Source organism: Ursus americanus, chromosome 17, assembly GCF_024610735.1.
Source record: "Ursus americanus isolate L20-20 chromosome 17, mUrsAme1.1.p, whole genome shotgun sequence".
NCBI lineage: Eukaryota > Metazoa > Chordata > Mammalia > Carnivora > Ursidae > Ursus > Ursus americanus.
The window spans coordinates 6710033-6735665 of record NC_142143.1 but is presented as its reverse complement, the minus strand read 5'-3'; the positions used below and the strand labels follow the sequence as shown (position 1 = coordinate 6735665).

The 25633-nt window shown below is 46.2% G+C and overlaps 1 protein-coding gene across 2 annotated transcripts in view; it reads right to left on the bottom strand.

Annotated features, from left to right (window-relative positions):
* Positions 1 to 24572, bottom strand: part of TCF20 (transcription factor 20) — a 102215-nt gene extending 77643 nt beyond the window's left edge. Inside the window, exon 1 of one of the 2 annotated variants that reach the window (XM_045780146.2) lies at positions 24256 to 24572. The gene's annotated coding sequence lies outside the window, so the exon portion shown is untranslated. The remainder of the gene's footprint in view (positions 1 to 24255) is intronic. The other variant, XM_045780148.2, reaches the window with a different exon arrangement.
* Positions 24573 to 25633: the final 1061 nt, after the last annotated feature.

The window sequence follows — 25633 nt, the reverse complement described above, 5'->3', positions numbered from 1 at the left end:
AGATAGGGGTTTCTTGAAGAACCCTCCCACAAACACTTCATGGGTTACCCAACCAGTTCTGCCATCTCCTACTCAGTCAGCTTCACACTGAGATGTAAACAAGACTACAGCGCCCTGTCTCTCACCTTCTGGTCACCTGTTTCCAGGTGAATGTTAGTATAACATGAGCCCAGGAAAATAAGGCCTCATATTCTGCCTCCAAAAATGATGGACTAACTAATGTGACACAAAAACTGGATAACATATACATATGTCTTTTTAAAAGTAACAAAAAATTAACGGGATCGTGAGGAATTACCGGAAAGAACAGAAATCCAAAGAAGTGAGACCTGGGGGAACTGCTGATCTGCCAGAGGTGGCCAAAGAGGCCTGCCCAGGGGCAGGTCTGGCCCTTCAGGGCCCTGCATAGGGAGATACTCTGTCTGCCACCCCCCACCAAATCAGTGGACTGGGGCCCTAAAGGACAGCATCCTACCAGGAAGAGTGAAATGGAAGTAAGTCAGCCTTCCCATGGACTCAGCTTCAAATCACCTGATTAGCCCTGAAAATCTGATCCTGGTTTGCTAGTACCCTCAGGCACCTGGAAAAAGCAAATAAAAATCCTCCTTGGAAAAAGACATCTAAGGCCTCTAATTATTTCTATAAATAATGTTTGAAATACCATGTCCAGCACACAAACATAAGAATAGACAAAACACCATGAGTAAGAACCATCAGAAACAGTCACAGACCCAAAGGAACTCCAGATAATGGACTTGAGAGAAGATTATAAAACAACTGTATTTACTGTTCAAGAAAATAAAAGCCAAGCTTGAAAAATTTAGCAGGGTACAGGAATCCATAAAAAGCAATGCAGCAGATTTGAAAACAATCAAAACTGAAAAATAAAATAAACCCATCCACTGAATTCTTTTTTTTTTTAATTTTTTTTTTTTTAAGATTTTATTTATTTATTTGACAGAGAGACAGCCAGCGAGAGAGGTAACACAAGCAGGGGGAGTGGGAGAGGAAGAAGCAGGCTCCCAGCGGAGGAGCCTGACGTGGGGCTCGATCCCAGAACGCCGGGATCATGCCCTGAGCCGAAGGCAGATGCTTAACGACTGAGCCACCCAGACGCCCCCATCCACTGAATTCTTAATTTCAACTAAACAGATTAGTCAAAGAGAGAAATGGTTAAATGGAAGTGAGGTCAAAATTATCCAGAATGAAAAACTGAAAAGGGTGAAAAACACAGGAGAAAGGATAAGTGACAAGAAGGACACAAAGAGAAGGTCTAACACATTCATGTAACCAGAGTCCTGGAATGACAAAAGGATGGGGGTAAAGCAATATGGAAAAGAACTGCTGGGAATTCTTCAGAACAGGGAAGAGACACCAGCCACAGACTCAAGAAATCTAGAATGTCTTCTAAAAATGGCACAACCCGCTCTCTAAGCATAGTGCTGCAGCTCATGAAACAAGTTCCTGCTGCAGTCCTACTAGGGGCTGCACACGAGGAATACAAAGGCAAAGCACTCCCAGCATGTGAGGAACTCTAAGTCAGGCACCTAGAAGAGAGCTGTTAAATTACAATAATCTAATACACTCCACCTTATGTACTAGCAAAAAGAAGGGGAAAAAGGGAAAAGGCAAGAAGAAAATGCTAGAAATATTTAAAAGGTAGGAGAAGGAAGGGAAGAATGAAGGGGGTAAACAGAAGGGGGAATGAACCATGAAAGACTACGGACTCTGGGAAACAAACTGAGAGTGTCGGGGGGGGGGGCGGGGGGGATTGGGATAGACCGGTGATGGGTATTAAGGAGGGCACGTATTGCATGGAGCACTGGGTATTATACACAAATAATGAATCATGGAACACTACATCAAAAACTAAGGATGTACTGTATGGAGACTAACATAACATAATAAAAAATTATTTTAAAAAAAGTATTTAAAAGGAAAATGGATAAAACTAAAAAGCAATAAAACTAAAAGACACTGAAGGAGAAACAATATGGAGGATCCAATGTTCTCCAATGGTCCAGGCCTAGAAGCTATTCCCGTTCTTTTTACAGTGCTGATCAAGCACCCCTCACAATCTGAACTGAAAATCCTTGGCATGAGAAACTCAAAGAAGAATCTTCTCCTCATATTCCCCCCACAACCATACACCTAATAAAGGATTTTTAAAAATGATAATTCTGAACAGACAGTTCTTCCTTCACTCTATTCACGGTGCCTAAATAACCCATTTCAAACAAGCACCTTTTGCTCTCTTACTTGAGACAACATGGAGGAGCTGACTCTTGAAAGAAAGGTTAGGCAAAGGAAGAGTTCCACCAGGAGCAAGCTGGGCAAAGACCATCACTGATCAGGAGCAGGGAATCTGTATGGTCACCTAGCAGATAACTAGGAAGGTATATCATTCACAGAATCCTCAAGTCGTATGAAAACCAATCATGTAAAAAGCCCAAGGATCTCTGCCTTCTATTAAGCTCAAAATACTAACACAGCTTCTGTAACAAAGTACATGCCCTACAGGGAATCAAGTAGGAGTGGAACTGACTGAAAGGTAAGTATAAAAACCCTGCTCCCAAGGTAGAAAGTCGACCTACAAAGAAGCAGGTGATACATATACCAATGTATTGATGAAATGAGATGAATCCTTTCTGAAGCAAAATTCTACCGAAGTTTCTGGACAGGCTGTCTATCACTGGCAGTGCTCCTGTGATTCTGTATTTAGAATACGACCATCAATTAATATGACATGATTCAACACATAACTCTAAATGTCTCGGTCTTAAGAATAAAGCGGTTTACAATATTTTATGCATGTTGGGACCACTCTCAAAGCTTGGTTTCTCCAGATTGTCTTGTGAGCTGTATAGGCTTCAAAGATATCAGGAAAAAAAATACAGTGACTAAATAAAAATATAGGCATCAAATTTCAAAATTATTCAAAATTGCTTCTATTTCTGGGATTCCACTATTGTTCAAACCTGCACACAGGCTTATTCATATCCAAGCCAATGTGTCTAAACTAACTTGTTCAAATGATACTAGCAGAAAAGAACTCCGAATTCCCAGACAATGAAAACTGCCTATCTGATATCTGATAAGGGTCTAGTATCTAGAATACAGAAGGAACTCTTATAACTCAACACTAAAGAGACACGCAATTAAAGAATAAGCAAAGGACTACCAAGGATATTTCTCCAAAACTGATTTTGAAATGGTCAATAAGCACATGAAAAGATGCTCAACATTATTAGGAAAATGCAAATCAAAACCCCAGTGAGATCCCACCTCACACCCACATACATGGCTATAACCAGGAAACAGGAAATTACAAATGTTGCCAGGGTGTGGAGAATTGGTACCCTCCCACATTGCTGGTGTGAATGTAAAATGGTGCAGCCACTCTGGAAGCCAGTTTAGCACTTCCTCAAAAGTTTATACATAGAGTTGCTACCTATATGACCCCACAATTCCATTCCAGGTATACACCTCAAAGAACTGAAAACAGAGATGCAAAACAGACGCCTGAACGCCAGTGTTCACTGCAGCATTATCCAAAATAGGGAACAATCCAAGTGTCCATCAGATGAATGGATGAACCAAATGTGATATATATACAATGAACTATTAGTCAACCATAAAAAGGAATGAAGCTCTGACATTTGCTACAACATGGATGAACTCCGGAAACATGAAGCTAAGTGAAATATGCCAGACACAAAAGGACAAATATTGTATGATTCTATTTATACGAGATACCTAGAGCAGGCAAATTCATAGAGACAGAAAGATTAGAGGCACCACAGCCTGCAGCCGGCAGGGAGGAGGGAATGGGTAGTTATTGCTTAACAAGTACATAGTTTCTGTTTGGGGGTGATGAAAAGGTTTTGGAAACAGAGGGTGGTGACAATTTCACAACAAGGTGAGTAATCAATGCTAGTGAAATATACACTTAAAAATGGTTAGTATAGGGGACGCCTGGGTGGCTCAGTCGTTAAGCATCTGCCTTCGGCTCAGGGCTGGGATCGAGCCCCACATCGGGCTCCTCCACTGGGAGCCTGCTTCTTCCTCTCCCACTCCCCCTGCTTGTGTTCCCTCTCTCGCTGGCTCTCTCTCTGTCAAATAAATAAATAAAATCTTTAAAAAAAAAAAAAAGGTTAATATAGCAACTTTTACTACAATTAAAAAAAAAGTTAATAGCCATTTCGGAAGAGCATTTGGCAGTTTCTTACAAAGCTAAAACATTCTTATCAAACAATCCAGCACCTGTGCTCCTACATGTTTACCCGAATGAGTTGAAATTTCTGTAAACACAAACACTTGCATATTAATGTTGATAGCAGCTTTGTTTATAATTGCCAAACCTGTAAGCAATAGAAGCGTCCTTCAAAAGGTAAATGGATATAAACTGTAGCACATCCATACAAGGAAATCTTACTCAGTCATACAAAATATGAGGTATCAAGACACAAAAAGACAGAACAAAAATAAATGCACGCTGCTGAGGGAAAAGCAGGTCTGAAGAGGCTACATAACTATATGATGCCAACTACATGACATGCTGAAAAGGGCAAAACTACGGAGACAGTAAAAAGATTAGTGGTTGCCAGGGGCGCGAGGGGAGGGAAGGGATGAATAGGTGGGTCAGAGGGAACTTTTAAGACAGTGAAATTATTCTGTATGATACTGTAACGGTGGACAGATGACATTATGTCTTCATCAAAATCCACAGAACGTACAACAGAGCGAGCCCAAAAAGAGCCATGGATTCTAGTCAACAATAAGATACCAGTATCGGTTCATCAACTGTAGCCAAAGCACCGCACTAACTTGAAATGCTCAGTAACGAAGGAAATATCTCCCGTTAGTGGGGTCCATTTGGTCTAACTGAACGGATACGGATACTAATTAACTTACTATTAAGAACAGGTATCAAACAAAGTACAGATACATGCTACAATGTGGACGAACCTCAAAAACTTGCTCAATGCGTGAAGCCAGGCAGAAAACGTCACATACTGCGTGATTCCATTTACATGAAGTCATCGCCACAGGTCAGTCCATAGACAGAAAGCAGACTGATAGCTGGCAGGCAGGGGCTGGGGGATGGTGGGGAGGGGATTAACTGCTTATGGGGTATGGAGTTTCCTTTGGGAGTGATAAAAATGATTTGAAACTAGACAGACCTTGTATGTGCACAACATCGTGAATGTACTACATGCCACTGACCACCTGAACAGTTTCCTTTAAAACGGTTAATTCTGGGGCGCCTGGGTGGCTCAGTCGGCTAAGTGTCTGACGACCGGTTTCAGCTCAGGTCATGATCTCAGGGTTGTGAGATCCTGCCCCACACTGGGCCCACACGCTGGGCGTGGAGCCTGCTTGGGATTCTCTCTCCCTCTCCCTCTGTCTGGGTTCAATCCTTGTGTTGGGTGTCGAGATTACTTAAAAATAAAATCTTAAAATCTTAAACACAAAACAAAACCCAAAGGAGGATCTCAGTCTAAAAGAACCCAGGACACCTAAGAGTGAGCAATTTCATGACTTGGTCTCCCCGCTCATCGTTAATCCTGGCTCCCTCCCACGACTTTCAGTCTCCACTCCTGCAAACCTTGGAAATACTGAACATGCTGCTATGAAATTTTCAAACACTAAATTCACTATTGTTTAACACCGACCTACTTCTCTCCTATAAGATATGAGCTCAACCACTAAAAGCTAACCTTTCACCATCATCATCCTAAAATATCTCTGGATACCTTCTGTAATGCTCATGCAAGAGGGAGAGAACAACTGTTTTGACTCGAAGGCTGCTTCCTGCTGCATGATGCCAACCCTTCTGCCCACCTTCTTGGGACCTCAATCTTGCTAAGGTCACTGGCTCTTACCCCAACCACTTCTCCAGAATCAACCACTATCTTCTAGGGCCTTCCCTTCTCTATGGCTAAATTTTCGTAATGTATTAATATTGTTCTAACATGTCCATTTCCCTCACTATACTGCTGAACACCCCGAAGGCAAGTCCTGGAACTCATCTCACAACTCTGAAAAACCACCGCTGCCCCTCATCTAGTCATTTCTCCATCTGGCTTCCTGGCTTCTCCTGCAGAAGAGCAGACCCACCGTACTTCATTCTTTACCTACCATTCCCCCACCCCCGCACCCAAACTCAGCTTCTCTTCAAAAAGATTCCTGACCACCAAAATAATCCTTGACTAAGGACAAGTCTTCCCTGTGCCAAACCTAAATGCCATTAATTCTGTCTTTTGTCTACCTTTGTTCTTCTCTACTTCAAAAACTATTCACAGTCTGCTCACATATTCAATGCACCACAGAGAATATAAGGAGTGTTGACACTATAATCCTTGCCTTCAAAGAGGACTGGGGAAGGAGGGCGAGAACACGTTCAGAAGAGTATAATAAAAAGCAAAGATTAAATGTACACAAGAAAATTACAAAATTCCATGAGAGAAACACCCAGTTAAGGGGATGTTAGGTTCCATGGAAGAAGGAGCATATAAGAAAGGCCTCAAAGGACGGCTATCTCCACAGATGGAGAGCGGGCAGAGGGCATGGGCACAGGCATGGAACTGGGCACACAGAGGCCGCAGGAGAGCACGCGTGTAGGGAAACCAAGAGACGGGCCTGGAAAGGCAGGGGAGCGTCCTCCTGTGGAACCCTGACAAGGCAAGGCATCTACACTGAAGTCAGTCCACAAAGGAGGGGGACACGTCGAGAGCTGTACTGTGAAAGCTATCCTGGCAGGAGTGAGAGACTGCACTCGGGACTGGGGAAGGGCTACCCTTCAGAAGGCAGGAGAGCGGCGCAGGCAGGTGTCCCACGTCCCTCACTCAAACCGCTTCCCGGCTCTACTACCCACAGCGGCCTCGGCTCCTACTCAGCCGGTTCCTCAGCATCTCCTCAAGGGACGCCTCTACTAAACTCCTCCGTTTAAATCTCTAACTAAAAAGGAAAACAATTTAATAGTTTGTCCTACGAAAGTGATTAAAAGCACATCTTCCGGACTGACAGAACCTACGGTACAGACTCTTTACAACAAATACGTGAGCCCCCACTGTGCCCCACGTACGGCGCTGGAAAGGGGAACAGCCCGTGTCTACCCCATGGAGTTTCCATTTGAGTGCAAGAAAGAGATGAAAGACAGCCTGTCAGGTAAAAGCTGTGAAGAGAAAGCATGAGGCAGAGCGCACGTGTGTACACGGGCTGCGGGGCAAGCAGCCGGGCAGCATGCATTCTTACAAGGCGCGCACTTCTCATTAAAACGGAGAAACGTGTTTTGGAGCCACAAAGAGCTGGGTTCACGCCTGGATTCTGTCACTTAACAGCTGAGAGACCTCTTGCAAATGACTTCATCTCTCTTGAATCTCTTTCTTTATCCCCATTTTACAGATAAAGTAGTGACCTTATAAAGCTCCTATGTGAGAATTAAATAAAGAATATAAATACTGTGCACTTGATAAAGGATATATAAATGTCAGCCATTAGATCAGTGGTTTAATATACACAGAAATTATTTTGCTGCTGTATTTAAAAACTAGGTAATAATTTGCCATAAACTGTCTAAAACAAATAAGTTTTTGGGAGATGAATCAACTATGACAGAAACCTGGGAACAGGGGTGCCTGGGTGGCTCAGGAGGTTGAGCGGCTGACTCTGGATTCTGACTCAGGTCATAGCTCAGGGTCGTGGGACTGGCCGGAGTTGGACTCCGTGCTCAGTGCTGCTCAGTGCTGCTCAGTGCTGCGTCTGCTTGTCCCCCTCCCTCTGTTCCTCCCGCCCCACCCCCTGCGGTCTCTGTCTGTCTAAAATAAATACATGGACAAAATTTTTAAAAAACAAAAAACACCCAACCTGGGAATATTTCGTTAAAGGGTATTAAGAACCACCTTCATCTACACATAAAAATACAGTTCTATTATTATTCAGTGACAAAAAATGAGCTACCAAGTCAACGAAAAGACATGGAGGAAACTTAAATGCATATAACAAGTCAAAAAAGGCAATCTGACAAGACTACATACTGTATGATTCCCACTCGATGACATTCTGGAAAAGGCAAAACCATAAGACAGTAAAAAGACCAGCGGTTGCCAAGGGTTGGGGGAGGGAGAGAGGAATAGGTGGAGCACAGAAGAACCTTGGGGCAGTGACACTACTCTGTGATACTGTGATGGGGACACGTCATCATACATTTCTCTAAAACCAAAGAACAACACAGCACCAAAAGTAAACCACAATATAAACCACGGGCTTTGGGTGACAATGGTGTGTCGATGCAAGTTCACCAGTTGTAACAAATGCACCTCTCTGGTGGGGGATGTTGACAGCAGGGGAGGCTGCACATATGTGGGGGCAGGAGGCCCATGGGAAATCTCTAGACCTTTGCTCTCAGTTTTGCTGTGAACCTAAAACCACACTAAAAAATAAAGGTGGGGCACTGGGTGGCTCAGTCGGATTAGCGTCTGACTTCAGCTCAGGTGGTGATCTCCGGGTCCTCCCTCTCCCTCTGTCCCTCCCCCGGCTTGTGCATGTGCTCTCTAATAAATACAGAAAACCTTTAAAAAGTAAAAAAATTAAAAAAAAAAACAACAAAGACAATTTTTTAAAAACAAGTGCAGAAAAATATGTACTGAACTGTAAAAACAGTTATCTCTGGAGAGTAATATTATACACCTCTGTATTGTTTGAATTTTATACTATAAGCACACACTAATTTCATAATAAAAAGACAGATTTCAATAAAAGACAGTTCTAAAAGTTAAATCAAAACACAATGCTAACATTCTTGACATTTTTTCTTCTAACATATATAATTATTTCCATGTATAACTACTTCAACAAAAATAACTATTTTCATATGACCATTTCATCTCTAAGAGTAGTGGGATATTTTTTCAAATTTATAATTTGGTAAGAGTCAAATCTTATTCTTAAAATAAAATATTACGAGGTATACATTTAAATAAAATGTTAATAAGCTGAATCAGGTCAGCAAGAGAAAGAATATACTGGCTTATGGACCTAAGTCTGAATATTTATAGATGAATGGAGACAAAATTTCCCATTCTCCTATTCTCAAATGATTTAATTTAGAATGAACTAAAACAGAGAAAATATCAGTCTGCTCCTCCTTAGGAGCCTATATGTCCCAGTCATTTGCTAATGAAATCGGATATATGACTTCTACATGGTTGATGCTGTGGCTTTACATTAGTGGAGACAGCTCTCGAGCTGTGTCACCACTGGGCTCCTGGAAGAGATTTCCTAACCACTCACTCACTGAGGAAGCTTCTGCAGCAGACGCATGTGGACCAATATCGGATATTAAGAATACTGGCCAAAAAAGGGAAGTAGAGATGATGCTTGGTCTGTTGAGAAGGATTCCATAAATATATAATCTCAACACTACAGTTAGAAGTCACTTCTAATTCTCCCTTTGTTTAGATAATAGTGTTCTATATTTTTTTTTCTTTTGGTTGGTTTTTAAGTTTTTATTTTACTATTTTTTAAAGATTTTATTTCTTTGACAGAGACGAAGAAAGGGACAGGGAGCAGGAGAGGGGCGGGGGAGGGAGAAGCAGGCTCTGTTCTCTGCTGAGCAGGGAGCCTGATGCAGGGCTCGATCCCAGGACCCTGGGATCATAAACCTGAGCCAAAGGCAGACGCTTAACCGACTGAGCCACGCAGGAGCCCCTTAGCTTTTCCTTTAACTCCAGTTAGTTAGCACAGTGTCATATTAGTTTCAGATGTGCAATACAGTGATTCAATACTTCCAATTTTCCTTAATAACATTTTTAAGGCTTACATCTTAAACACAGGCATATGAAAAGCCAAAAAAGCACCAAAAGAAATCATATTTACATTAAAAGATTGCTGAAATCTTAAAACCCGTATTTTGATTCTGATAATAAGCTGCTGGTTTTTCAAAATCACCAAAACAGTAGACTGGCATCCATGAAAGCTCAGCAAGGTAAGTTCAGTAAAAACAAGCAAGTAATAAAACCACAGAACGCATTAATTCCTGAAGAAAGGGATCATGAACACAGAGTCAAAGGGGAAAAAGAGCTGAAGCTTCCACGGCATATTCCCTTGAGAGCTGGCAGCACAATTCATTTATTAAACCCACAAAAACTATCTGCACTAACTACACGCCAAGCACTCGTCCGGGCACTGGGAACATGACGGGGAACAGAAAGTCCCTGCTCACACAAATGATGTTCTAACAAGTGGGTCCCCAAATGGCAATTCCTGGGCTCCACTCTGCTCTGTTTCTACAATCCAAACCCAAACGCCTTCCCTTCAAAGGGGTCATAAACGTACTCTGCAAGAGTTCTCTCCTAGTTCGTTTAAATTAAACCCAAAATAGCACTGTGTACAACAGGTTAAGGGCACAAAGTCTGGAGTCAGGATGCCCGATACCAAATCCTGGCTCTTCTACTTTTTAGATGAGACCTTGGAGAAGTCGCTCAACCTGATACAGTTTCTTCATCTAAAAAAATGGAGGAAATAGGGGCGCCTGGGTGGCTCAGATGGTTAAGCATCTGCCTTCGGCTCAGGTCATGATCTCTAGGTCCTGGGATCCAGCCTCACAGTGGGTTCCTGGCTCAGCAGGCAGTCTGCTTTTCCCTCTGCCTCTACCCCTTGCTCATGTTCTCTCCTCTCCCCCTCCCTCAAATGAATAAAAACTTAAAAAATAAATAAATAAAATAAAAAATGGAGATAACAGTACTACCTCATAGGATTTTTAATGAATTAAGCAAATTACTATTCTTCAAGTGTTTGGAACACTGACACTTAGAATTTATTATTTATATAAAGCCATTATATTACTTATTATTATTTATTCCAGTTTTTGATAAATAAAATATCCTCACCTATTTTAGAATCAAAGTGGGTTGATGCCAAAATTTCCTATAAATCCATGTATTTCAACCAGTTGCTAAATTTTACAGATCTTTCTCATGCAGACTGGAGCCCTGACCAGGAAGAGGCACAAATGATCATCAGTTCATCAGCCCTCCCATCGCCCCCCCCGCCCCCCACCCCCAGTCTCTCAGTATCACACCTCTCTCCACGAAACCTTGTTTCATTTATGAGAATCCAGTGCCCTGGCCCAGATCCGAGGCCCATCACCAAGGGCCTCACTCTTTGTCCACAGCCCCTTTTGACATCCCTTCCCTGTAATTTCCAGCCCCCCCCCCCCCGAATATCCTGACCTTTTCCCTTTAACATGCCACACAGTTGCAAGCGTTGGTTCTTGAAGGACCTTCCCTTGGAATGCTCCTCCCCCACTCTTCCACTTAGCTCTCTCTCCTAGCCATCCTTCCAGGCTGTGCTCAGGTCTGTCCCTTCCTCTATAGTTTTCTCCAATATTCTTCCCATACTCAAGCAGAAGTAAAGCCCCCCCCCACCCCTTCTCTCCTGGAACTCTGGCTACACCACTATTTTAGCCTTACAGATCCCACACAGATTTTATAAATGTGAATCTTCATGTCTCACTCTTCCACGACACTGCACTCCAGGGAAAGAGAGGAGGTCTTACTTATTTTGCACTTCTGGTTCCTAGCGTGGCATAAAGTTAGCAATCTCAGCTGAAGTGAAATAGAAATTTTCTTTTTCTTGCATTTTCTCTGATGTTTCATTCCTACAGGCTTCCTTTAGCCTAGTGTCCCTTATCTTTAGAGACAGTCAATTTTCAGCTCTTTGCTAGCCAATGTAAAAATATTTTAATTTTTTTAAAAAGAAACCTTTAATAAATGCTGCAGGCTGCAAGACGCTTCACTCCAACTCCAATTTCTCCTGTTCAGTATGTTAGAATTTAAATCCTCTGCCACAGATTTCTTCAACTAAAAGATGAAAATTCTATCCCCATTAGGTTTGGACTTACATATCCACTAGGAAACAACCAAACAAGCGGCAGGAGTTCACTGCAACGTGCACATCTGTGCTTACGCCTGTTCGCTAGTGTGCAGGTAGCTGTGCCTGGGTTGGGTTCGTCTACGCGGCCTGGGCGCGCGGAGTTTACAGGAATCCTGAGGGCGTGTTCTTTACACCTCTGCCATCAAGTAGGGATTATGAACACAAGTGAGTCTGTCCCACTGTTCTAAAACTCTCCAGGAGAAACTGCCGGCGCTCCTCACAGAGCAAGGAGTTACTCGGTTTGTTCACCTAAGCCACTAACACCCCATCCGACCTTGGCTGCTACTGTTTTCCTTCTCAGAGTTGAGAAACAGTTGACCATCGCTCTTTAACGCATGCTAAGACCCTTGTTAACTTATTGCTTAGAATATTTCATCAGGTTAAATTAACTCCGTTCTTTGGCTGATATTTTCTCTGAATTTTTTCCCCATTCTTAAACCATTTTAGTTATTCTTAGGAACACTTTGCAAGTTTTTTACAACGAATCCAAATTTAACATTACTCTTTTTTTTTAAGATTTATTTATTTATTTGAGAGAGAGACAGCCCGTATGTACGCGTGCGTGGCGGGGGGGGGCGCAGAGGGAGAGAGAGAATCTTGAGTTGACTCCCTGCTGAGTCCTGACACAGAGCTGGATCTCAAGACCCTGAGATTATGACCTGAGCCGAAATCAAGAGTCGGATGCCTAACTAACTGAGCCATCCAAGTACCCCCAAATGTAACATTACCCTTAATACCTACTACGTAAGAGAGATAAAGAATTAATAAGATTAATAAGACATGGTGACCACCTAAAAATACACAATTTTGTGGTGAAACAGACACATTCTGTATCAACTGGAACGTACGACATACGTAACTGTAACACATGGGCAAAGACAGAGGAGGAAGATGGGCACTCTAGAGCAGAGCCTCAGCGGCAAAGCCGGCATCTACTCTCAGCGCACGGACGGGCACAATGCCAGATGCTGCGGCTATGAAACAAAACAAAACACAGCCCCGACTGCAAGGACCTCACCACCTAGTACAGCGGTATTCGAAAACATTTTGCAGTTTTTCCAGCAAAAACCTTACACAGATACCCAAAAGCTAAGAGAGAGATGAGAGAGTTGCTGAGACTGAGTTGGGAAGAGGTGACCCTTACTCTCCCAGCCCAGCCAGGCCACCTGCACCCCAGCCACCTCTGCAGACCCGCAGCAGCCCAGCTCTGAGGGGTTCAGAGCGTCCCCACCTAACCCTGCTGCCTCGACACAACACTTAGAACACTACCACCCACCTAACCATGAATGCTACGTAAGCACTGGTTAAATAAAACATGAGAGCTCCGGCATCATTTACAAGGTACTTGTCTAATGACCGGGAATGGCAAAGGCATATGGGGAAGGACCGGAATCGCCAGACACAAGGCAGGAAAAGCGGAGTCCAAACCACTGGAATCTAAAACTGGACAAAGAATTGTGAAGGTCTGATCAGTTTCTTGAAAATCCCAGAGGTGGAAACCTCATCTTAACTACTTTGTACTCCCCCCATCATTCCTGTTTCCTCAGCCAGCTCTGTCTGCTTGCCTCGGCAGTTTCCTCAAATCTGTCCTGTATCTCCAAGCCTCCACCTTACCTCACTCTTGTCCCTCAGCAGGATCTTCACAGAACACACAGAAAAGTGCTCCTTACCTTCCAGCCCTCATGCCTGTTTCCCACCCACACTCCTCTGCTTTCCTCCTAGAGGAGTATTCTAACCATCTGACCCAATGTCCCTGATCACAGGGGGCCCTGAGATCTCCCGGAAGCCCCCCGTCCAGCACACCCTCCTGCACCTTCAACACTGTCCTGTACTGCTCTTTCCCACCTCCCTTTACACACGCTCGAGGTTCTCACACATTTTTAAAAATGTCTTCTCAGGGTGCCCGGGTGGCTCAGTCGGTTAAGCGTCTGCCTTCGGCTCAGGTCATGATCTCCGGGTCCTGGGATCGAGCCCCACACTGGGATCCCGGCTCAGCGGTAAGTCTGCTTCTCCCTCTCCCTTTGTGATCTCTCTCACTCTCTCTCATATAAATAAAATAAACATCTTAAAAAAAAAATGTCTTCTCTTAACCCCAGAGCTTCCCTGCAGCTATTTTTTTTACTATCCTTTAATAGCCAAACTTCGGGAAGACTTGACCCCAAACTTACTGTCTCCACTTCTTCACCTCGCTTTCTCATGAACACACAACAAGCTGGCTTTAGTTATCCCTTCCCCTCCCAAGTGACACTTCTCGGTAATCTTGGCTACCACCCCTGACTTGAAACACTTTCTGTCGTCACGCCATGCACTCTGGGTTTTCCTCCAAACCTGTCTGGTTGCATCCTCTCTGCTCTTGGAACACTGCCCTGATCCCTTAAATGTTCACATTCCTCAGAGTTTTGTCCTTCCCTCTGGGCACCTGTCATTATTAGAACAATAATGGGGGAGGGGGGCTCTAAAACTATGAAACTTCCTGAGGGCTGAACTCTGTAAAGTCCTCATTACTGGTGGGAGATGCTCAGCACTCAGGCAGGGGAAAAGCAACCGCTTCTCTACCTCCATACACTCACATCCTTGTCCATTCCTCAAAAAATCTCATCTATTTCTAGGCTGGACCACATGTGCTAACTTCTCAGTCTTAGTCTATAGCCCAGTTCCTTCTCCTAAATGTCACATCTGTGCCTCAAACACTTGATGCCTTCCTCAAACTTAAGTCCAAAACGAAATTCATCACTTTATATATCCCAGCCCTACCGTCTTTTCTCCATCATTTTCTATTTCAATGAATGGCACCACCATGACCTAGTTCCCAAGCCCAAAGTCTTTACTCTCCTCGGCCCCTCCTCCCTTACAGGTGGACCTCCTAAACAGTCTAATCAAGTCACCACCATCCCCGACGCCTTCACTTAATCAATACTTTTGTCCCATACAGGCCAAATACCACTGCAGACACTAAGAATACAGCAGTGAACAAGTCAAGCCTAATCAGAGAGGGAGGAGACAGGCAAACAAACAAATAAAAGGCCAAGATGATTTCAGATTTGATCAAAGTTATGAATAAAATAAAGCTGGGTGATGCGATGGGGCACTACTTTAGACAGAAGGTCAGAGAGAACCTCCCAGAAAAGGAAACATTTAAACTGAACCTGAACCACAAGCAAACAAGTCTCACACGGATCTGGGAGGTGGAGTGCTCCTGGAAGACGAAGTAGCCAAGTGTAAAGGTCCTAAGGCAGAAATGAACTTCAGGTGTTCAAAAAAACAGGGGGAAAGTCAACAAGGCTGGAACGTTCGTGGAACAAGGAGGCCAGGGCAGATGGGCTCAGAGGGAGACGGGTCAGACAGGCCCTAGCTGGCCACCATGAGAGCAATGGAAAGCTACTGGAGGACTGTGGGAAGACAACGGACATAACCCAAATTGAATTTTTAAAGGTCACCTTAGCTGATAAGTGGAAAAAATGGTTTGGGAGGAGGCCAAAAATAGGGGGTTGGAACACCAGTTGGGAGGCTAAAATATGGTCCGGATAAGAGTGGATGTTGCTTGAGATGAGAGAAACAAATTCAGAATATATTATGGACATAAAGTGAACAGAACTTGCTGGGATATTAAAAGTTGAAAGTGAGGGGGGAGAGAAAGGAATCTAGGACAAATTCCTAGGTTGTCTGTAGGTCTAAAGTACAGACAGTAAAATTACATATAGCATATGATTCAATCAGATTTTATGACTGCCTATCAAGACTCAGAGTATTTCCATCACTGTAAAAAGTTCTCTCGTGTTCCCTCCCTGTCAATCCCCTTCCACCCAAGAAGCAATCACTGATCCGATTCTAGTATCACAGACCACTTTTGCCTACTCAAGATCTTATAAGTGGGATCATCCATTATGTACTTTGTGTCGGGTTTTTCATCCAGCATTAATACCTGTGAGATTCACCCTTACTACGTGTATCACTAGTTTGCTCCTTTTTATTGCTGAGTGGTCCTCCACTGTATGAATGTATCTGTTTTCCCCACTCTCCCACTGATGGACAACTGGACTATTTACAGTTTTTGGCTACCATGCATAAGCTGCTATGAACATTCTTGTATGAGGCTTATTTGTGAACATGTATTTTCATTCCTCTTGAACAGATACCTAGAAATAGAAATGCTGGGTCACAGGGTAGACATACATTCAGCTTTTTTTTTTTTTTTTTAAGATTTATTATTTGAGAGAGAGAGATGGAAGGAGAGGGAGAGAGAATCCAAGCAGACTCCACGCTGAGTATGGAACCCAATGTGGGGCTCAATCCCATGACCCTGAGATCATGACCTAAGCTGAAACCAAGAATCGGACACTTAACCAACTGCACCACCCAGGCACCCCATACATTCAGCTTTTGAAAAAACTTCCAAGCAGTTTTCCAAAGTGATGGCATTATTTTACACTCCATTTACACCTCTGTAAATGGACTCGAAGGACACTTTTCCTTCTTACCCCATCATCTCCTTTGCTGCCTGTCTCATGTTATTCATTCATTCAACAAATATGCTGAAGGATGAGAAAAAGGCTAGGCTGGCCAGAGTGTTCGAGGATAAGGAAGTAGCTTATAAAGAAGTCCCTGAGGTGGGAAAGAGCTGGGTGCCTTCAGGAGACTTGAGAGAAAGTGAAGGTGGCTGGAGGACCGCAAGCAAAGGCAGCAGGAGGGGCGGTCAGAGAGGCGGGCAGGGCCCGGGGTACTGAGGGCCTTGTGAGAAATGGGAAGGAGCTGGGATTCCTTCCAAGCACTATGAGAAACCATAAAAAGATTTTAAGTGGAGGAGAGACAGGCAACTCTTGGCCACTCTGGGCAAAGTAGAGGAGAGACAGATAGGAGTAGAAATGGAGAGGCCATGCTGAGAGGCAAGCATAGTGTTTCAGGTAAGAGACGACGGTGGCTCAGAGAGCAGTGGCAGTAGAGATGGACAGACTCCAGTCACAGTACAGAAACAGCACTGACGGTGACTTGGTGATGGATGACATGTAGAGGATGGGGAGAGAAAGGGAGGACTCTAATCTGGGCAGCTTGGTGGCTAGTAAAGCCACTTACGGAGAAGGGGACAAATGAAGGAGAAAGAACTTTCAAGGAGTATCAATTCAGTTTTGGACTCACGAAGCTCAAGCTACTGGTGACATACCCACGCAGTGGTGTCAAGCAGGAGCTGGAAGAGCTAGGAGAGATATGGCTGAAGTTATCAATGTGGTCGTCAGCTCACAGATAATCATGAAAGCCTGGGGATATCCGAGAGCACCCAGGGAGAGAGTACACTACCATACGAGGGTCCAGAGAACACCAACGGTCAAGCAGGAGGGGAGGAGTGAACTGCAGAGGTGGGAAGGGAGAGCTGAGAGACAAGCAGGTGGATGAGGAAGTAAATGATTTGCCTCTGAAAAGCTGCTTGTGACCTTTTTTTCTTTAAGATTTTTAAATTTATTATTAGAGAGAGAGAGAATGAGCAGCATGAGTTGGGGGAGGGGCAGAGGGAGAGAGAGAATCTTGAGCAGACTCCCTGCCAAGCTCGGAGCCCAATGCAGGGCTCGATCTCACAACCCTGAGACCATGACCTGAGCCTAAATCAAGAGTCAGACGCTCAACTGACTGGGCCACCCAGGTGCCCCATGTGACCTTTCAAGTTAGGGTACCAGATCTTGGTAGAGCACCCTGTACTCCCTCGTCAGAGCACTTCTGACACCCCCGTTTACGCCCTTCTCTACTGTGCAGGTATCTGAGTATCTGAGTGTACTCTAAAGTCAACACACCTGGCAGGAACCAACCCCGCTCTGGTCCACTGTACATGGCACAGTGTTAATGTTAGGGTCACGGACAACTACCATTCACTGAGGGTCCCCTAAGAGGTAATGGACTCCACTGTATACTTTTCTTATGTTAGTTCCTTTTCCCAATGGCCCCATGGAAAGTGTACTTCCATTTTACAGATGAGGAAACTGTGGCTCAGGCAAAATGTCACTGCCAAAGTGACGGAGCCAGACTGTAGCTGTATCTCCTCCTTCCCATGCTCTGCTGCCTCCCTGAAGTGCCTGTCATGTGGACTCTTCAGAGCAGGAGTGTCCTCTCACACTCCTCCCAAAGGGAAACAAAAGCTGTCCCCAGGTAACTGGCCCACCAGAGCTCTAAGTCAGGGAAACGTCCAGGGAAGTAGCCCTGCTTGTCAAGAACCCCGCTCTCGTCAGGCACCGTGACTCACCTCCAGACTCCCAAAGCAGCGTTTCATACTTAGGGTGCTTCTGAACGTAGAACAGAAATCTTCCATGAAACTGAGGTCTGGAGGTGAAAAAACAGGACTCTCAGGGCCTTAACTCTCGAATTTTAGAACTCAGCCACATTTCAGAAACTTTCCCCTATACCTAAAGGGCCTTATTCTAACTTCACAACTAATGCTGAGTGTGGCATCCACTCCAGACCGAGACATAATCAGGATGAGAGTCTGTCTCAGTGGGGCCTGAGAAACCAACACTACGTCTCTGTGTGAAAAGTACCAATGGTACAATATTCTTTTCCATACCCTGATTTTCAGATTAATGTTCTGCCTCCGCCCTGACTTCTTTTTTTTTTTTTTTTTTTGAGAATGAGGAGAGAGTGTGAGGTGGGGGGAGGGAGGCGGGAGAGAGAATCTCAAGCAGGCCCCACGCCCAACGACGAGCCAGACACAGGGCTCCATCTCACAACCCTGAGATCACGACCTGAGCTGAAATCAAGAGTCGGACACTTAACCGACTGAGCCACCCCGATGCCCGTGCCGACTTCTTCAGACCGGAAATACGTGGGCTTTTTCCTAAGTGGGTATATTAGTACTCAGAGACTTCCTTTCTTTTCCACTCAGGAGGAACTGTGAACTATCAACTTCTGGTGAGAGCATGGGCAATGGTGGAAAGAAAACCAGCCTAGCTGGCGAAGAGCAGGGTCCTAGCCTTGACTCTGAATTTGGGAAAGTCACCACCTTCCTCAGCATCTCTCCTGAGTTGTAAAGCCAAAGGGCCAGCTGGACTAGCTGATTTCTTAGACTTCTTTCAGCTCTCCATAGAACTCTCTAATCAGAGAGCACAGACAGGATGGGTAAAGGTATGTAGGATGCAGCAGGATGGCTGGGAAAGGCTGGGAGGATGAACCCTCCAGGGTATGATTAAATTAACAGTCTGTCTGACGTGCACTGTTTCTTTCCCTGCCAGAGCCCCCTGACTCCGAGCTATCTTTGCTTCCCTCAACAGCCCCTCACCCAAGTTCCACTCAGTCCCTTGGGAGCCTCCATTTGATGCAATACCTAGCAAAGTGCCCTGCACACAGATGTTACTATTTGTTGGTTTCATTCGAAGCTTTAACAAAGTATGATGATTACAATAACCCAATCCAACTTCCCAACAAAGAAACAAACACAACTGAAGAAAGTTTCTAATAATGCCTAGCACTCACCAATATTATAACACATCTCTACTTGTTTTTTTGTTTTTAATCAGAACTACCCCTTACAAGGGGTAATAGTTTCTTTCCCTCTTACCCTTAACAGGGTACCATTAATGATCCATTTTAAGCTCTTTTGAGCCAGGTCGCCATTCACAAACATGAAGATATAAACAGAGGAAAGGCTTCAACCAACCCACTTCTATTCTTTGGATTAACTTCTCAAGATGCTCAGGCCTAAAGCAAATTACTCACTTTGTTTAATGCCATTTTCATCCATCCCACAGACCAAATCTGACTGTCCTGCTGGCAGAAAAGGCTTCGGAAGAGGGAACATCTACTCTCACATAGCATCCCGAGTCACTATCAGATTGTCCTTTTTTCCTCTTCATAGTTATCACTGCCTGACATTCTTACCCACTTACTGTTTACAGCCCATCTCCAGAGCAGTGTCCTTTTCTATCTTGCTCACCACTCCGTCTCGCATGCTTAGAAAATCACCTATAAATACCTGTTAATGGAAACCAGAACACACACAGAGGGCCTCGGTCCACACTCAGGGATGTGATGTTCAAACATGGAAACCATCTTCCAATCAGGCGCCATGGCATTCGAGTGTTCCAATGAACTTCCACCCTTTCCTACAGAACAGCTTACACGTGCGTACTACAGTAAGGATATGTCCTCCTATAGTTAATGTTTTCTCTTTCTTAAGTTCCCCATAATGAAGCATCAGATAAGCCACAGATACACCAGTAAGTCACTTTTTAGTTCATCTTCCTGCTGGGTTGTGCACATTACCTACAGAACAAACATAGCTCTAACACAAAAAGTACCGATTGTGTTTGTCACCACGAGAACCTCTCACCCACACTGCACGCATCATAGGTATTAAGAGGACTTTAAGCAGCCTAACTAATAATATTAAAGCTATCCAGTCTAAGTGCAATGTGCCCATATTATGCTCTATTAAACCCATGACTTCATTATATTTCAAATGTATAACTCTGATGTACAGTTATACTACAACATAAACAGGGTTTTACTGTTTTGCTTTATTTTGTTACTTTTACCTCCACAAAAAGAAAGTGAAGGCAGCAGAGTCAGAAACCCCAGACAGATCTAATGAGCACTAAGGTGCCTCGAACACAAGCAGCTATGAGGAAGAGAGCTTAAGGCACACAGGGGACTGTCTTTTGGAAACATATCTTTTCCGTCCCATCTGGTCAAACACAGCAGTCACCACCTAATAGGATTCCTGTGCAGTGCAAACCTGTGTGGTAGCACAGACGGGAAGAGAGACAGCCCCTCATATGATATCATTCTCTGAGCTGATACAAGAAGTTTTAGGCTCAAAGACAGCATGGCAGAACTGGGAATGAAGGAGAAACTTTTTAGATTGTATCTCAGGTGCTCTGGCAAAACTGGCGAGTTATAGGGAAAGTGAAAGTTCACAAAGGTCCCAGGAGTCACTAACCTAGAGTCTGGTTTAGTGACATAGATGCAAAGATCATGCTTTCCGGTATTTTGCCTAAGTCCAGATTTCCATTTCATTATAACTTAAGGAAAAAAAAAAAAAATAGGGCACAGCAGGAAGTATGGATTTCAAGGCCAATCTACCACCAGCGGATTTGTGCCTTGAGCAGGCAATGAGCTATAACAGATCTAGTAAGGCTCTGGAGCCACGGTGAGGATGGTCACATTCAATCTCTGACCCTCACTAGCTCTGTGACCTCTCAGGAAAAGAAGAGATCATTTACCTCTCAGGTCTGCTGGGCAGATTTTGTAAGACAAGTTAAAATACCTGGGACAAAACCTAACATAATGGATTTTAAAAACAACAACAAAAACCCGACACAAATATCAGCATCCTTTCCTATTCATATGAAGAGAGGGCCGCACTCACCAGAAGTCCAACTTTAATTTCTGGGTCTAAGCGGATGTGATTTAAACCACATTTCATTCCATTTTATGAAGTTAAAGAAAAAGGTATACCACTAAAAGGTTACGGAACCTAAAACCCATGTTTCCTAACATCTTACTACCTTAGCAACCTTCTCGCACACACACACAGATCACTTCTGCAGAATAGGAGTTTTATAATAACCTTTTTCTCTTTACATTATAACACAAATATAAACATATGTGAGTGTGAAAACTACTTATGACCTAAGTAACCAGGATTTTTAAAATCCCACACCAAACACTAGGTCATAATTCAAATACCCACATGGAATAAATTACTTACTTTGAGAAACTCCAAAGAATTACTGTGTAGCCATATAAAAGTGTCTACCTATGTGATAGGCCTGATGTTAACATATAAGAAAAATTATACCAATCCATCTCCAAAGTCAACACTACGAGCACACCTCCCCTTGCTGAGACCCTTTTTGAAACTGTACACACTAAATAAAAAAGTGACAGAAGACACATCACACCACATTAGGCACATGTCCTCCAAGCATCAACAGTACCAGAAATTTGGGGCGCCTTGGTGGCTCAGTCAATAAGCGTCTACTTTCGGCTCAGGGCGTGATCCCAGGGTCCTGGGATCGAGCCCCGAATCAGGCTCCTCCGCTGGGAGCCTACTTCTTCCTCTCCCACTCTCCCTGCTTGTGTTCCCTCTCTCACTGGCTGTCTCTCTGTCAAATAAATAAATAAAATCTTAAAAAAAAGTACCTGAAATTTAAGACAAGCAAGACCAAGGCTGAGGCTGGGCTAGAAGGGCTAACCAGTCAAAAGCATGGCCTAAGGCTCTCGCACACAATAAAATCAGTGAAACTAATTGGGGTTCTGCAGCATCTGAGAGGAAGCATCGGCTACCATTAAGGAATAAATTGGGGATGCAAACAATTAGTGCACCCTGAGGTGACAGTTAATTCCAGCAGCATACCACTTCACAGGAGATATTATGGAATTCCACTTTATCCCTACTCTGAAGGGATACTGAAGTTGGAAATTTCAAAAATTAGCCAAACTCCAAATATCCCTTCAAAGAATTTTAAACAAGGTCCCTCCACAATTCCTTGCATAAAAAGATCTTAGAACTCCTTGGAGCCAACCAACATACACAGACCCAAATGCTCTTACATCATCCATGCTTCCAAATAGTCAAACGTTCTCTGAAATCTTTCTCTTGATAACTTTTTCATACAAAGACAAAAAATATAAGACATACTCAGCATAGACTATAATACAGCACACTTTCCGAGAAGTACAGAACAGTACCTGGGACTTCAGGAAAAACCACGCTAATCAAGTTTGATGCTCTGCTGAAGGAAGAGGCTGAAAACTAAAAAGTGGGACAGGATCTTAAAAGCCAGGTAAGAAACATCCTGCATTTCTCAAGAAGGCTGTCTCTGGCTAAAACAAAAGCACAAGGTAGTAGACCAAAAACAAATATCAAAAAACCAAAACAAGGAAAACACCTACCCCAAACCCCTGTGGCGTTTGACCTAGAAGGGAGTCCTCGTTTAATAGATGAGGAAACTGGAGGGTTGTGAGGGTAGGTAACTTGGCCAGGGTTACTGTTTATTTGGGGACAAAGCTGAAGTAGATTCCTGGTCTCCCAGGTCGGACTTCAGAGCAGTTTCCCACTCCACCATGTAAGACGTTCCGCTGCCACCCCATGTAAGATGTTTCATAAAAGTCTTCACTGAGGCTGTTAACATAAGGGTCCAATTATCATTCAAAGATCTGCCTGTTAGATAATAGCTTGAAAATTCCATCCATTTTACAGCAGTTACCAGAGTCATCTAATCTTGGAGGGGGGTAAAAAAGCAAAGAGGAAAAGGGGGAAAAAGTCCCAATTTTGATCTGTCCCCTAAGGGCAAACTAAAGGGATGCCTACAGACAGGCAGGCAGCTCTAGCGTCCACAACCACAAAAACAGACAATAATCCCCACCCACAGGCCCAAGAAGGCAACCGCTCCGCGCCCCCCCCCCAAAAACACACTAAATTCCACTCCCATCCCGGCGCACGAGAGACATTCCACCTCCTGCCGCTGCCAGAGCGAGCTGGGCCGGATGGGCCACTCTCCTTCAACCACCTCCCCCCCACCCCAAAAGAGACGAGGAGCTTCAGCCTCAAGCCCCTAAACCGGCGCTCGCTCGCACCCGGGACCACCGGGATCCAACACCCACTCCGCTCACCGCTGCGGGGGAGGGGGAGAAAACCCCACGCAGGAAGTGTATCCCGCGCTCCGCCCCCCCCCCCAGGACCTTGCGCCCCGCCAGCCGGTACCTGTCCTCCGCCCCCAACAGGCGAGAAGCTGCCGCGTCCACATGGCTTCAGGTGTTCACATGGCAATAAACGGGCCCCCGTCCCTCCCGCGGCAGGGTGCGCTCCGACTCCCGGACTCCCAGCGCCACTCCCGCCCCAAGCCTAGGCTTCGCCCGCCGGCCTCACCCCCGCCGCCACGAAGAAGCGAGAGCCGCGGGATGCCGGGGGCTGCCAGGGGTCCCGGGGTGGGCGGCGCTGACGCCGCGGACCCCTGGGCGCCGCCCGCTCACACCCGCCGCGTTTGCACCCGAGGCCGCGACAAGCAGGTACCTTCCCCCGACACCCTGAGGCTCGGACTGGTGCCCAAGCCCTGCCGGACTCCCAAGCCAGACCCCTCAGCGCCCTGATGCCAGGCCGGGCCCCTTCCCCTGCGCACCCCAAGGCCAGGCCAGGCCGCTCCTTTCTGCACTCCCGGCTCGGGCCAGGCAAGGACCTTCCCCTCAGCACCCCGTGCCCTGGCCTCGGAGTCCAGGGGGCTCAGCACTCCAGGTCGGCCGGGCTAGGACCTCTGCCCCCAGCCCCCGAGGCCGGACACCCCGGCCCGGCCCCAGCCCCTCAGCCCTGACCCCTGCCCCTCCGGCCCGGGCGGCGGTTACCTGCGGGAGCCCCCCGCCCGGTCCCTCGGCCTCGGCCGGGGGCGGGAGGGGAGGGAGCGGCGGCGGCGGCGGGCGGCGCTGCGCGAGGTGGGGGTGGGGGAGCCTCCGCCGCCTCCAGCTCGGGCGCCCCGGCCGGCGGCGGGGCGGGCCGGGGCCGTGGCCCCTCGAGCCTCGCTCCGGCCCGCGCGCTCGCTCCCCGGTCAGGCGCGCCTCAGGGCGGGCTCCCCCGGCGGAGGCCGCGGCCGCCTCGCAGGGGCCGAAAGCGGCTCGGCTCGGGGTTTTTTCTCTCCATTCTCCCAACACACAGGAAATAACAGAGCGTCAGGTGACGGAGCGCGGCCAATGGGGAGGCTCCGGGCCGCTGCGCGCGGGCGGGCGGGAGGGCGCGCGGCGGGGCGGTGCGCGCGGCGGGGGCGGGGCGGCAGGGGGCGGGGCCGGCGGGTGCGCGCGTGCCCACCCGCGTGCGGCGGCCCCGAGGCCTGCGCGCGTCGGGCCACGGCCGCGGAGACCCCCACCCGGCGGCCGGAGTCGCGCGGGGCTCTCCTAGGCAGCTGCCGGGCGTCGCGCGTGCGGCTGGCCGCTCACACAGTGCCATCTTGGCCGGCGGCTCCGGGCCGTCCTGGGAGTGGCCGCGAGCCAACTTTCTGGGGAGTTGGTGGCCCGGAATCTCTCCCTGGGATTTCTGGAGTTCCCTGGAGCCTCCAACGCCAGAATCGCGCCTCTGGCATCCTGGGGAGCCCGCGGGCGAGGGCCTGGCCTCCTCCGGGTAACCTGCTTAGTGGGGCCGGGCATGGGGGCAGCTCCTGATCGCCAAGCGCCCTCCGGCCCAGCGGGCCTGGTTCCCTTCCCTCCTCCGCTCCTTAGCGCCGCGTGTCCTTGGATCAATGACTTAGGCTCTCTAGATAACAGATAACTTCCTCAGTTTCCTCCGCAATAAAAGCGAGGAGCTGGGAGGCCCACCAACCTCGCATGTAAAATAGATACTCACCGAAAGCCGGTTGCGTTGGCCTGCGGCGGCATTAAAACACTGCAACGCCTGGCTGACTGGACCCCGGGTCCAGAATTAATTTGGAGATAAGGTGGAGGATTTGCGGTGCCAAGGCCTCGGGCAGTTCCCAGCCTTCTTTTGCAAACCTCATGTATGTTTTATGGAGCAAAGGAATGGCTTGGCTTTTTAAAAAAAAAAAAAAAAGAAAATCTCAGTTGTAGGACAACCACTGAGATGTTTGTTCCCTGTGACCCACTGCTATCAAAAGGAAGAAGGCCAATGGGGGTAGGATGTGTTGGGAGTGTTTGCGATCCTACTTCTGACTTACCCAGAGATCTGGCCAAATTCTCTCCCCACTCTGGGCCTCAGTTTCCCACTGGTATATAATGG